An 11269-nucleotide genomic window follows, 5' to 3' on the forward strand; every position below is an offset into this window, starting at 1 on the left:
CAGGCCTGGGCAGGATGCCCTAATATCCCCCACCCTCAGCAGCCCAGCAGGGAATGTTTATCACCCCTTAGTGTTTATCAACCAATTAAGAAAACAAAGCCTCTCTCCATTAGTTTAAGTTCTTCTTAAACAGCTTTTCCAAGGAAGGACATTACCAGCTACCTGTTGATTAGCTCCAAAAAGCCTGTCTGCCTTTGTTGTCTGTTAGCTAATGCTGAGAGGTGCAAGGCAGAGGGGTGGGGGGAATAATCCCTGCTTAGGAAGGAGAAGCCAGGCAGATGCTTGCAGTCTTTACTGGAGCTCCAGTGATGGAGCAGAGGAGAGGGGGGAATTCCTGCTTAGCAAGGAGTATGTAGGGAGGGTGGAGGGCAGCAGCCTGCAGTCTCTGCTGGAGCTGCAGTCAGGGAGCAAAGGGGAAGGGCCAGCCCTGCTGTGGAGCAGAGAGACCCGCCCAGCTCAGAGAGCATGCTGGGATGCTGGGGGAGTTTGGCTTACCTTAAAGCAGCAAGGGGTCTGAGACGGACATTGCATAAGCTGTTTTGAGCCAAATAAGTTAAGTCTGTTACTGCATTCAGGTTTATCTCAAACCAGTTTTGGCCATTTTCATACTGGTTTATCTGCACTGAACATTTGTTCTGTCACAGGTTTAAACCAGTTTCTGATCACTTAAACCAGCCTATACATTTATACTGTTTGTATATTTTTACTTTTCTACAGAGATATAGTCATGGGAGAAAATAGTAATCCAGGGAAAAGTGAGGGCATGCCTGCTTCCATAGGATGGGTATTTTTGCTTTTGTGTGATAGGTAATTCATGGAAACTTCAGAAGACAGCTAGAAACGTTTATAGTTTTTGTCCTTTCTGGTTCACCTGCTGATAAAATTTTATTCTGGGCAAACACTGTTTTAAAGAGCACAGCCTCCTACTTCTATTGTTTTATACAAGGTGGAGCCTATTACACTGGAAGAGTTTTCCTCACTTACCCTGAAACTTCACTGTATGTGGAGTTCTCTGAGTTATAGCAAGCAGCTTCTGTGCCCTTGGCAGAGGCAGTGGCAGTGGCAGTGGCCATTCTTGTGGCTCCTCAAAATTGGCATCCACAGCTGTTTCCTACTTAGGCTACTGAGAACTCTGCTATGATGGGAGAAAGTCTATGTAACAAAATATCCCCTTTGCTTTAGTTGCTAGGTTTTCAGATAACCTTACAACGTTCTGAAAAGTCTTATCTCTACTTCTAGCGGACTGTATCTTGTACATTATCTTCACTATGCACTGGAAACAAAACCAGACCAGACACTCATAATTTTCTGTTGAAACCAACAATAGCAAGACATGGATTGTAATGGATTTTTTCCTTCTAAGTACACATAAAGCCCAATTCTGCAAAGTGCTGTATAGTTTCAAGAGGTGCTGAATGCTTACAACTCCAATTTCAGCAGCATGCAAGTTCAAACTGATGAAGTAGAAGAGGAGGGGAGAGGTGATAATCTCCTTTGAAAAGAACATTTATTTAAATTTAATCTAATGAACGTGAACTGCTGTATTCTAATAGGGCAAGACAGCAGAGTTCCCTTGTGTTTAAGCAAACTATATTATTATTATTATTAACCTATATGTTTGGTCTTGCAAGCTGCTGAAATTAATAGGATTTGAGGGTGCTCTATGTCTTGAATTTCACTGCAACAAAGTCAGTATAAAGCAGATTTTACTTTATTCTAATTTGGCTGTTAAACTATAACAACAATATCAGATTGTGCATATCTGTTTCTAAAGTGCTATGCATGATCTTCTGTACAGACTATATTACAGGTTGTTTCAGGGAAGATTTCCAGTAATTCACTTTGTATTGCATTTAGTCACTTCACATTCTCTTTGCATATATAGTAGTGTAACATACGGTGGCATGCAAGTATGACTGTAACTTGCAACCCTCCCTCAGCTGTATAAAGACTGCAGGGGATGACAACAAAATGTGTTCCTTGACCTACTAGCAATGCTTTTGGTTTTCTTTGTCCCTGAATTTTAAATTTCATCCTCTAATTGATTTACTGACTTAATCCAGAGCATAAGAGAGTAGCAACAGAATGTGCCAAGGCCAGAGCTCTCACAGAACAAACCATATTTTTCTTTTAAAAATGAGGAAGATGAATAGGTTGCCATAGTGAATGCCAAACTATATCAGTATTAGCAATAATTCATACTTTCTCAGAGGGACTGTTTAATTTTTCTAATGCTATATGGCACACTATGGACTAATAATAAAAAAAAATTCCTTGATTGGAAATTAAGAGGGAATAATAGAGAATGACATAATTAAAATGTTGCTGTATAAAACATTATCTGGGTTTCTAACTAGCAGGAACTCCTTGCTACATCAACAGAGCTTACATTTCTACTGGGGGAATCGCTGCTTTTCCAGTAGAAGTGACAAGTGTACATGGGTTCATTAAGTTTCTTCTGGGGCAAATGTGCCTCTTCCCAGAGAACAACTTTTAGGTGTTCTTGAGGTTTTAAAGCTCTTTGGGCTTTGAAAACTGCCTGTTCTGCCCATCTGGGCAGTGCAGGTGGCATTTAAAGCCCCCTGATCTGGGAACCAGGACAGGGAGAGTTGTCTTCCCTGCGGCTGCTAACTCTGAATTATTTGAAAGTTCCACCTGGCTGGGCACCATGGGTGGTGGTGAAAGCCCCTAGGGCTAGGAACTGAGGTGGGGAAAGCTCTCCACACCCATGTTCCCAGTCCCAGGGATTATAATTTCATGTGTGCTGCCTGGCTGGGCAAACAAAATGATTTAAAAGCCCTGGGGACTGCCCCTTGACAGTCTGTCCCCTTTCCAGGCAGGGAAAAGGACAGGCTCTCAAGTACTGGGATTCCTAAAGGTGAGGATGACCTGGAGAGCAGGCCTCAAGTGCCTCTTGGCTGAAAAGTTCACCTGTTCATATGGTCCTACTCCAGGGATATTTTTCTATCAAGAAGAAATTCAGAGAAATTCTTACTGGTACAAATCAATGTCTATCCATGGGCAGAGAAAAGTATTAAATACTATTAAACTGTTACTAATTTGCATTGTTGATCATTGCCTTCAGTACTTAGGGACAGGGATATGAGAGAGCATTTGAGTGTAATTGTTTTGTAATTTTAAAATTATCTGCAGTGATCTGATCTGTTCCACCAGCTATCAACATTGGTCAGGACAGTTAGCAAACGTTCATAGTGACATGCTGGTCCACTTGAAGTCAACAACAACACTCCTTTTAACTTCAGAGGTACCAGGATTTTGCACTCAGCATTTTATAATCATTTGATAAATATCCTTCTTCTGTTAGTATCAACATAAAAACATTTATATCTTCTTGTAATAGAAAACAGATGTTATAGTGCATCTAGGAAAAATGAAAATATTAGATTTATATCTACAAAATGTACTAGATATATTTAAATATTTATTTCCAATTCTTTTCTAAAACGACTTATCCTAGATGTAACAAATTGTTTTCGATTAAGAGAGAATTGCCTAATGCTGGGTTTTCTGCTTCTCTCATTTCCTGCCCACCTTAAATTAATTAATGATCAAAGACATTATATATTTTTAACTATGAGAATACAAAATACTTTCTTTGTTTCTCATATTAAAATCAGAAAGATGGTTCTGAAAACATGGATAATGGATCAAATGCAGATCCAACAGTTTTAGATTGCTAGGAAGCTTACAACATTTACTATCCAGCTAATGATTATTCTCAGTTCAATTTCACTAATAATATTTAAAATATGAGATTAAAATGTATTTTAAAGAAGGTTTCCCTCTCCAAACAAAAAATGTGAACTGTGGATAGCGATTTTGTTACCTTTTATTTAATTTGTTATATGAGTTAATGCCTTAATTATTATGAAGGACTGGATAACAAAGGGGGAAGAAGAATGTGGTCTGAATTGTATGTCCTACAAACAAGGATTTTTGATGATGTTATAGAATTGTAGGGTCAGCAGGGGCCTGAAGGTTTTGAGCAGTTTGGTTGCCACACCTCAAAAAGGTGATAGAAGAGCTAGAAAAGGTATGGAGAAGGGCCACAAGAATGACAGAGGTACTTTCACATGGGAAGAGACTATTGAAGCTAGGACTTTTCAACTTAGGTAAAAGATGTTTGGGAGGGTTTACAAAGCATTGATGTTACAAAACAGAGAAAGTAACTAAAGATTTATTAACTATGAGCCCTAAAAATATTTGAACTAGGGGATATAAAATGAAACTATTAGGTAGGAGGTTTAAAACTAAGAAAAGAACATTCTTTTTTTATGCAGCATGTAATACTTTCTCTTGCGTGCAACAGGATACTGATTAGATAGACCTATGGTCTGACCCAGTAAATGGCATTATTTATGATGTTCTTATGTCAGGTTCATCTAGTCCTACCACCCTGCACAAAAGCAGGATTTGCTGTTACTAAAAGATCTCAGACAAACGTGCCCAGTCTCTTCTAGAGATCCTCCAATAAAGGAGATTCCATATAACTTCCCTAAGCAGCCTGTTCTTTTACCTGCTGCTCTTTTAGAATGAAACAATGTGTTAAAATATGCTTGTTTTTTTACAAAAAGAAGCATGTGGTATTTGTCTTGTACAAATACTTAATTCTGCTTACTTTGTAGTTAAATTTCACGGAAATATATTTTGCTGTGGTGATAGTGTACAACTGACTTAAAATTAATTTGCTAAATTTTTGGATGTGAAACCTGGAATAGCTCCAAATGACCTTAGGCAGCAGGGTTGAGAAGGAGTAGTGATCATTTCATCCCAATCTAGTTTTGATACATCAGATCACTGACTTGTGCTAGTTAAGGATTTGGTTCAAATTGTACTGTTACACCTATCTTTTATAAAGGGGAGAGAATTTCTCTGTACCTGTCATAAGAACAGCCCAATTTAAAGATCCCCAAGGAAAAAAGGCCTTAATTTTGCTAACCTAAGGGTAATCCTGAGGCCAAACTATGTTTTCCTTTTAATACTATACAGCCTTGCTCTCCTCAAATGGCATTCTGCTAGAATGGCCACCATGTAGCTTCTTCCAAAGCTGAAACAAGGTCAGTAATGAAGATGTGCCTGAATATTGCTAATAGATGCATTAAAAGCTTTCTGTTGTAAGCTTATGTCTCACAGGATACCACAAGTGTAGGTATCAAAATATTCAATTTTCCTTCTTAATTTGTTGTTAAAATAATAATCTCAAACTTCTTAGTCTAAATTTAAATCATATGCTTAAGTTGGAACAACAAATGCCAGATCAAATTTTTGATTTTAATTTGTTTGGTAGGGTTTAATAAAGGGTATTTCAGATTTCTAGTTGCATGTTATTCTCATCCTTAAGGCCTGGATTATATATAAGGGAAAATGAATAATGTTAACAGGGAGCATCAGTAAATTGAAATATGATAAAATTATGAAGCTAGGCTGGGCAGAATAATATGGCATTGTTTTCTTATTCATGTGTGATATGCTGAACGTGGAAACTGAGCAGGTGGGTGTGGGTTTCTGGAGCCCCCGTGTTTGCCTACTGCCTGCTGAGCAACAACAGTGAGGTTTTACTAGAGATGTTACCACTAGTAGTATCCTGACATTTGAAAATATTTGCGAGTTCTCGAGCAGTGTGAAAACAAGAATCTTTTAAGATGCTTTTGGCAATTTCCAGATTTGTGTGCTTATTTTCTATAACTCCTTTGGCTGAATTCAGAGAGAAATTCTTATAGATACCTGGATTTTTAACAACCAGGAAGGTTCAAACATTACTCAGTTTAAATATGCACCTGTCATCCAAATAAGACAACAGTCCTGCTGTCCATCTCCAAGCTGCCCTCCGACAGACTTAAAAAGAAGTTTGGTCCTTGTCCATACTGCAGCATCAGGTCCAAAATGTGCAAGACTTTGTCAGTTAACTTATGCCCCAAGATCAATATCTAAAATTATACTTTTTCTTCTTTGCAACAGCTAGTAAGGTTTTCGTGTGACTGACTACAGCCTCTTACTCTTGCAATCCTTCTCTTAATGAGCACCTTTAAGTAACTAATGCCATTAAGTACATTGCATACATTCTAGAAATAGTTTACAAGATAGTATTTAAATGTACGCTTTAGCATGGTGACAGTGTGAATAATGATACAGCATTAAAAACAGCAGGAAGATTGTTTTCCTTGGATATTACACCCTGGGACCTTGCTACACATTCAAAGTAAAGCTGGATAGAAACCAAGTATAGAGTTCTTATACATTTTCAAACATTAACTTGGTTGCTGGTTGGCTCTTTTAGTAGCTCGACAGTCATTTTTAAGGTGTGATAATTACTTTGCACTTGTGGCTGGTCTAAATTTATTGTGCGATTAACCAGCTAATTGTGTAATACATGTAAAGTGCAACATGGGCCTCTAACAACTAATTTATATTCATGTCTTATTATTTTCTCTTCATTCTTCCTATTTTCTTGCCTCCTGTTCTTTACTTAGCACAGGAGCACCAAGAGTTAAGGCTGTTCACTGCTTTGTTCCTCAGCTTTCCAAGAATATTAACCTGTCAGTGTCACCTTCTCACCAATAAGCCACATTACTTTAGTAAGGCATTTGCTCCATTGTTTCTTTCTGTGTTCCCCAGCTTGTCACTGTTAATAATATAGGAGAAAAAGCAGTTCTGGTGGGTGCCAGTCTGGCATTTCCATATGGAAGAATTCTCTCTTATTGTTCAATTTTTGTGGTGTCACAGGAAAAGACATGGTAAACATTGGAAAATAATAGTTGGATAGAACTAGAATTATGAGGGCATAAGTGGATGAGAAAGTTAATATTTGTTTTGTAAGTTTCATAACAACATGAATTTTCTAGGCAGTTATTGAACATATGAGTGAAAACTGGAAGAAAATGCACCCACATTTCTGTCAATTAATCTTTGTTGTTTGAATAGATGCCTCCCTGCTACATTTAATTGAAGTACACTTAATTTCAAAATCACTGCTGCATTCTGGGCAAGGTCTTTTAGTGCCTCTTTGTCTGTATTAAAACAAGGTTGTGGAGCCATTGCCCTGTGTTATCAACAAAGTCTGTCTTATGGTAACAAAATTTACAATGTGTCATTGGCTGCTTGCCTGCCTGCTGACAGATAGGTCTCATCAATGAATGCTACAAATTAAACACAACAGTATAATCTGAATTCTATGTATAATTAATAAAAAGTCACTTATACTATGCATTACAATATATTTGGAGTTTGAATGCTATATAAGACACTAAGCTGATTACAATGAAAATTCTTGAAAAAATATATTGATAATAAAATAAGTAATGCTGATGTAAATCAGGAGTAACGCCACTGAAATTGGTGCTGCCAAAGTTGTAAATGAAATCAGAAACAGGCCCCTAAGCTTCTGTATTGTCTGAAGCCTGCAAACAAGATTTGTTCATGTTTTTCTTTTTGCTGTGAATATCAGCTGCAGACATTTTACATATATGATCTTAGGGTGTCTAAATTTGTAGAGTTTCACCTTTTGGGATATGCTCAAAATAAAAATATTCTTTCATTAATTTTGATTCACTTTGGATCATGCCCTTAACATTTTCATGGTTCCTAGTTACTTACACAAACAGTGAAAAATGTATTCTTATAGTTTTCAATGCTGTCCATAATGAGCAAGGTGCTATGTCAACAAAAAATGCCATGACCTGTTCCCCCAAAACCTAATAATTTAGATTTTCAAAGCCATGCATGACCAGGTAAGTGCTCAAATATCATTCAAAGTCAATGGCAATTGGACACCTAAGGCTAGATCCTGTTATACTTTCCTTGAGTCCCTGAAAATTCATTAATGCACCTACTGTTGTAAGTATTGTCATTTACTGTTGTATTTGTCATTTCAGCTTTAAGGCTATGCCACAAAAAACAGTGAGGGAGGAGGGGGGCCCACCTACCTTCTGCATTAATGGCTTTTCAGGGACTGAAGAAAGGTAGAATGGGATTGGATTTAGGCACCTAATAGTTGGAAGAGCATTCACTCTTAACTCTCAGTTATAATTTTGAAATCCTAAATCTTTTCCTAAAACAGAGGAAATATAGAGGGGAACAATAAATAAAATTAGGTCAATTTTTTCTGTCCAGATACTTTATTTTCTATTTACTTGAAGGTCCCCCTTCATGCTTTAATATCATGATGACCATAAGGTTTGCAGGTCCTTTATTTATGTCTGTGCCTGAAAGCTTGCAAATAAAGAATTGTTTTTGTAAACATCTAGTTGGTCTAATAAAAGATATCACTGCTACAATGAGTTCTGAGTCCTTTATTCTGCACTACATTTATGTTGTGTTTTTATCTGATAACAAAATACATTTTTTTAAGACATCTGTTTCCCAAATTTCATACTTTCCACTGTACACTCCACAAAAATGACAGCAGCATCTAAATACTTTCAACAACAATTATAATACTACAGTGGGCAGACTGTATACTTTTTAAGTCTTTTTTTAAACAACAGAGATCTTAAAAAATAGTTTTGCACCTGCATGGAGGTTTAGAATTTGATTACGGTGGTTTTGTTGCTCAGTTTTGCAAACTGGATGTCATGTGAAGCTGTCTTATTCTAAAATATTTTTTTAGAAAAAAATTGTAAAAAGAACAGCCGCTAGGTTTTTTTCCCCCTGTTGTTTTACCAAAGCACCTGTCCTAAGTTGTTGAACAATAGCAATGGATTAAAAATCACTTGGAATTTTGCCCATCTATATCCTATCCCCTTTAAAATGACTATTTTTTGTGTACATGAAAAGAAACTGGATCTGTACTCTTCAACAACTCTTTAATTAATTCCGGATTGTGATTGGCTTGCTTCCTTAGACGTTATCGAGTCATTCACTCAGTAAATAAAACAGTTTCAGGTATGGTTTTGAACATTTGTTAGCAATGAGCTGAAGTGTCTACATTCACATATACCATATTTACTTGAATCCAAGACAAGGTTTTTGCCCCCATTTAACAAGGTGGTGGGAGGGCAGGCAGCTGCTGTGGCTCTGGCTCTGGCTCCAACTCCAGCTTGGGTCCCAATTGGGGTTGGGATCAGAGAAGCAGCTGCTGCCCACCCCATTGCTGTCTCTGCCCCTCCTTCAGCCTCTGTGCCTCCCCCCCCACCTCCACTGCAGCTTACCCTCCCTGTGGCTCTGGCACAGCTCAAGCCTCATTCCAGCCTGGAAGGTGAGTTGGCTCCAGTTCCCAAATGGCCGAGCCTTGGAATAGCTGATGTGGTGACTGCTCTGGTGGGCCCCAGAGCCTGGGCTGAAACTACTGCCACTAATGCCATTGCTATTGGGATTTCATAGACATCAGGGCTGGAAGGGACCTTGGGAGATCATCGAGCAAACACACGCTCTGTACCCCTGCCAAGAGCAGGGCCAGCGCCCTACTGGAGCCAGAGCAAGGGTAAGTGGTAGAAAGAGGCACACAGAGGAGCCAGGGATAGAGGAGGGGCAGGGCAGACAGCAGGGAGGTCGGGCTGGGGGGCAGGCTTGGGAGAACAAGTAGCAGCATGAAAGGCATGGCATGACAAGGCAGGCAGCAGTGGGGAGGCAACAAGTGTAAGTGGGGGGAAAGGTAGCAAGAGAAAAAGGTATGGGGAGCAAGAGGCTGGAGTCGAGCTGCTTGATCTCCTTGCTGCCTGTCCCTCTCCTGCCTGCCCCCGCCAACTGCCCCCATGCTACTGCTTTCCCTGCTGCAGTGGTTGAGAATGAATTTAAGATGACCCTCCAATAATCAGATTCCAATCATGCAAAATTATAACATTTATAATGTTTCCACATACAAAATGGGTGGCATTGTCTTAAATTCAGAGTTGTTTTGGATTCAGGTAAACACGATAGTTTCACTCTCTCTCTCTTTAGACGCCCCTGACCTAGGTGGCTATGCATCCACAATTTTACCTTTTTGTCTAGAATCTTGGTGCTCATAACTTTTTTAACATTTTAAGTTAATGGATTGCTACATTAATAGTAACTGACATTTAAAATCAAAGCCAAATTTCTTTTAATATCCCATACAACCTCCTGGAAGCAAGTGGGTCAGAATCTGCTTTCTGAACCAGTATGAATCCACAGAGTTTATGTTCATGTGTCTGGCCCACTGAAGTGGCAAAGTGGAAAAATTAGGTACCAAAAGACCCATAGTGAATGGTAAGAAATGAACCTCTTCGAAACTAAATGTCCTGGAACCTAGTACACCCTCAGTTTTCAGAGTAAAACAATGCTTTCAAACATTTTGGAGGACATTTTCCATTTTGAACAGAGAGCAATTCCAAGTTTGGTAGTTAAGTTACTTTAAACATTGGGTTAATATAAGACCAGTTGTAACCCTGAAGAGGACTGGAGTAGCACAGAAAAGCCTCTCTATGCACACCCCAAACCAGGGAACCTAATGGGGCCATGGGCACTGACTTTGAAGGTCCACAGTCCCAGGTAGTGGAGCAAAATGAGACAACCCCCCCACCCCCCACCTCTTCCCTAAACACCAAGAGAGAGAACAGTCCAGAGAGGAAAGGATCAGAAGAAGCAGCTCAAAGAAAATAACCAGAGAGCCACAAGACAAGTGATGCAAAAGAGTAAGAGAGAATGAAAAATATGTCCCATGTATGTATACAAATATGAGAAGTAGAGAGAACAAACAGGATGAGTACAGGGAACATTACAGCCCATGAAACTATAATTTAACTGGTGTCACAGAGACCTGGTGGGATATCTCAAGAAGAGCGTTTGTTCCTCAAGGGAGCGATCCTCAATGCACAAGCTAAGTCAATTCCATCTCGGAGGAAAGGCAGCAAGAGGGCACAGCAGCCCCCCGGCTCTCCAGGGACCTAGCAGACCTCGTAAGGCTAAAAAGAAAAGCCTACAAAGGATGGAAGATGGGATTCACCTCCAAGCACTGGTCCAGTCCTGCAGGGAGCAAACCAGGAAAGCCAAGGCTGCAACTGAATTCCAACTAGCTTCGAGCATCAAGGACAATAAAAAGTCCTTTTTTCAGATAAGTGGGGAGCCAGAGGAAGAGCAAGGGCAACATTGGACCCCTGCTGAACCAGATGGGGCAACTGACGCCCAGGAAAAAGTCAACCTATTAAATGGGTACTTTGCATCGATCTTTCATCAGATGCCCATGCCTGCTACAGAACAGGGAGTTCTGGGTGAGGAAGATCCCCTGCCCTCCATTAATGCTGACCTCGTGAAGGAACACCTTGAGAAGCTGGATACCTTCAAGTCAGCCGGC

The 11269-nt window shown here is 39.4% G+C and overlaps 1 protein-coding gene and 2 long non-coding RNA genes across 3 annotated transcripts in view; 2 read left to right on the plus strand and 1 right to left on the minus strand.

The window, feature by feature from the left end:
• The window catches only part of LGR5 (leucine rich repeat containing G protein-coupled receptor 5), a 119375-nt gene that overhangs the window by 60506 nt on the left and 47600 nt on the right, over positions 1-11269 (minus strand). The window lies entirely within an intron of this gene.
• LOC109315491 overlaps positions 6204-11269 on the plus strand; it is an 8744-nt gene continuing 3678 nt past the window's right edge. Inside the window, exons 1-2 of the long non-coding RNA XR_002102518.1 lie at positions 6204-6297; positions 7138-7141. This is a non-coding gene — a long non-coding RNA (uncharacterized LOC109315491). The remainder of the gene's footprint in view (positions 6298-7137; positions 7142-11269) is intronic.
• Positions 9493-11269, plus strand: part of LOC109315492 — a 3701-nt gene continuing 1924 nt past the window's right edge. The window contains exon 1 of the long non-coding RNA XR_002102519.1: positions 9493-9506. This is a non-coding gene — a long non-coding RNA (uncharacterized LOC109315492). The remainder of the gene's footprint in view (positions 9507-11269) is intronic.

Source organism: Crocodylus porosus, unplaced genomic scaffold (genome assembly GCF_001723895.1).
Source record: "Crocodylus porosus isolate Cpor-Errol unplaced genomic scaffold, CroPor_comp1, whole genome shotgun sequence".
NCBI classification, from domain to species: domain Eukaryota; kingdom Metazoa; phylum Chordata; order Crocodylia; family Crocodylidae; genus Crocodylus; species Crocodylus porosus.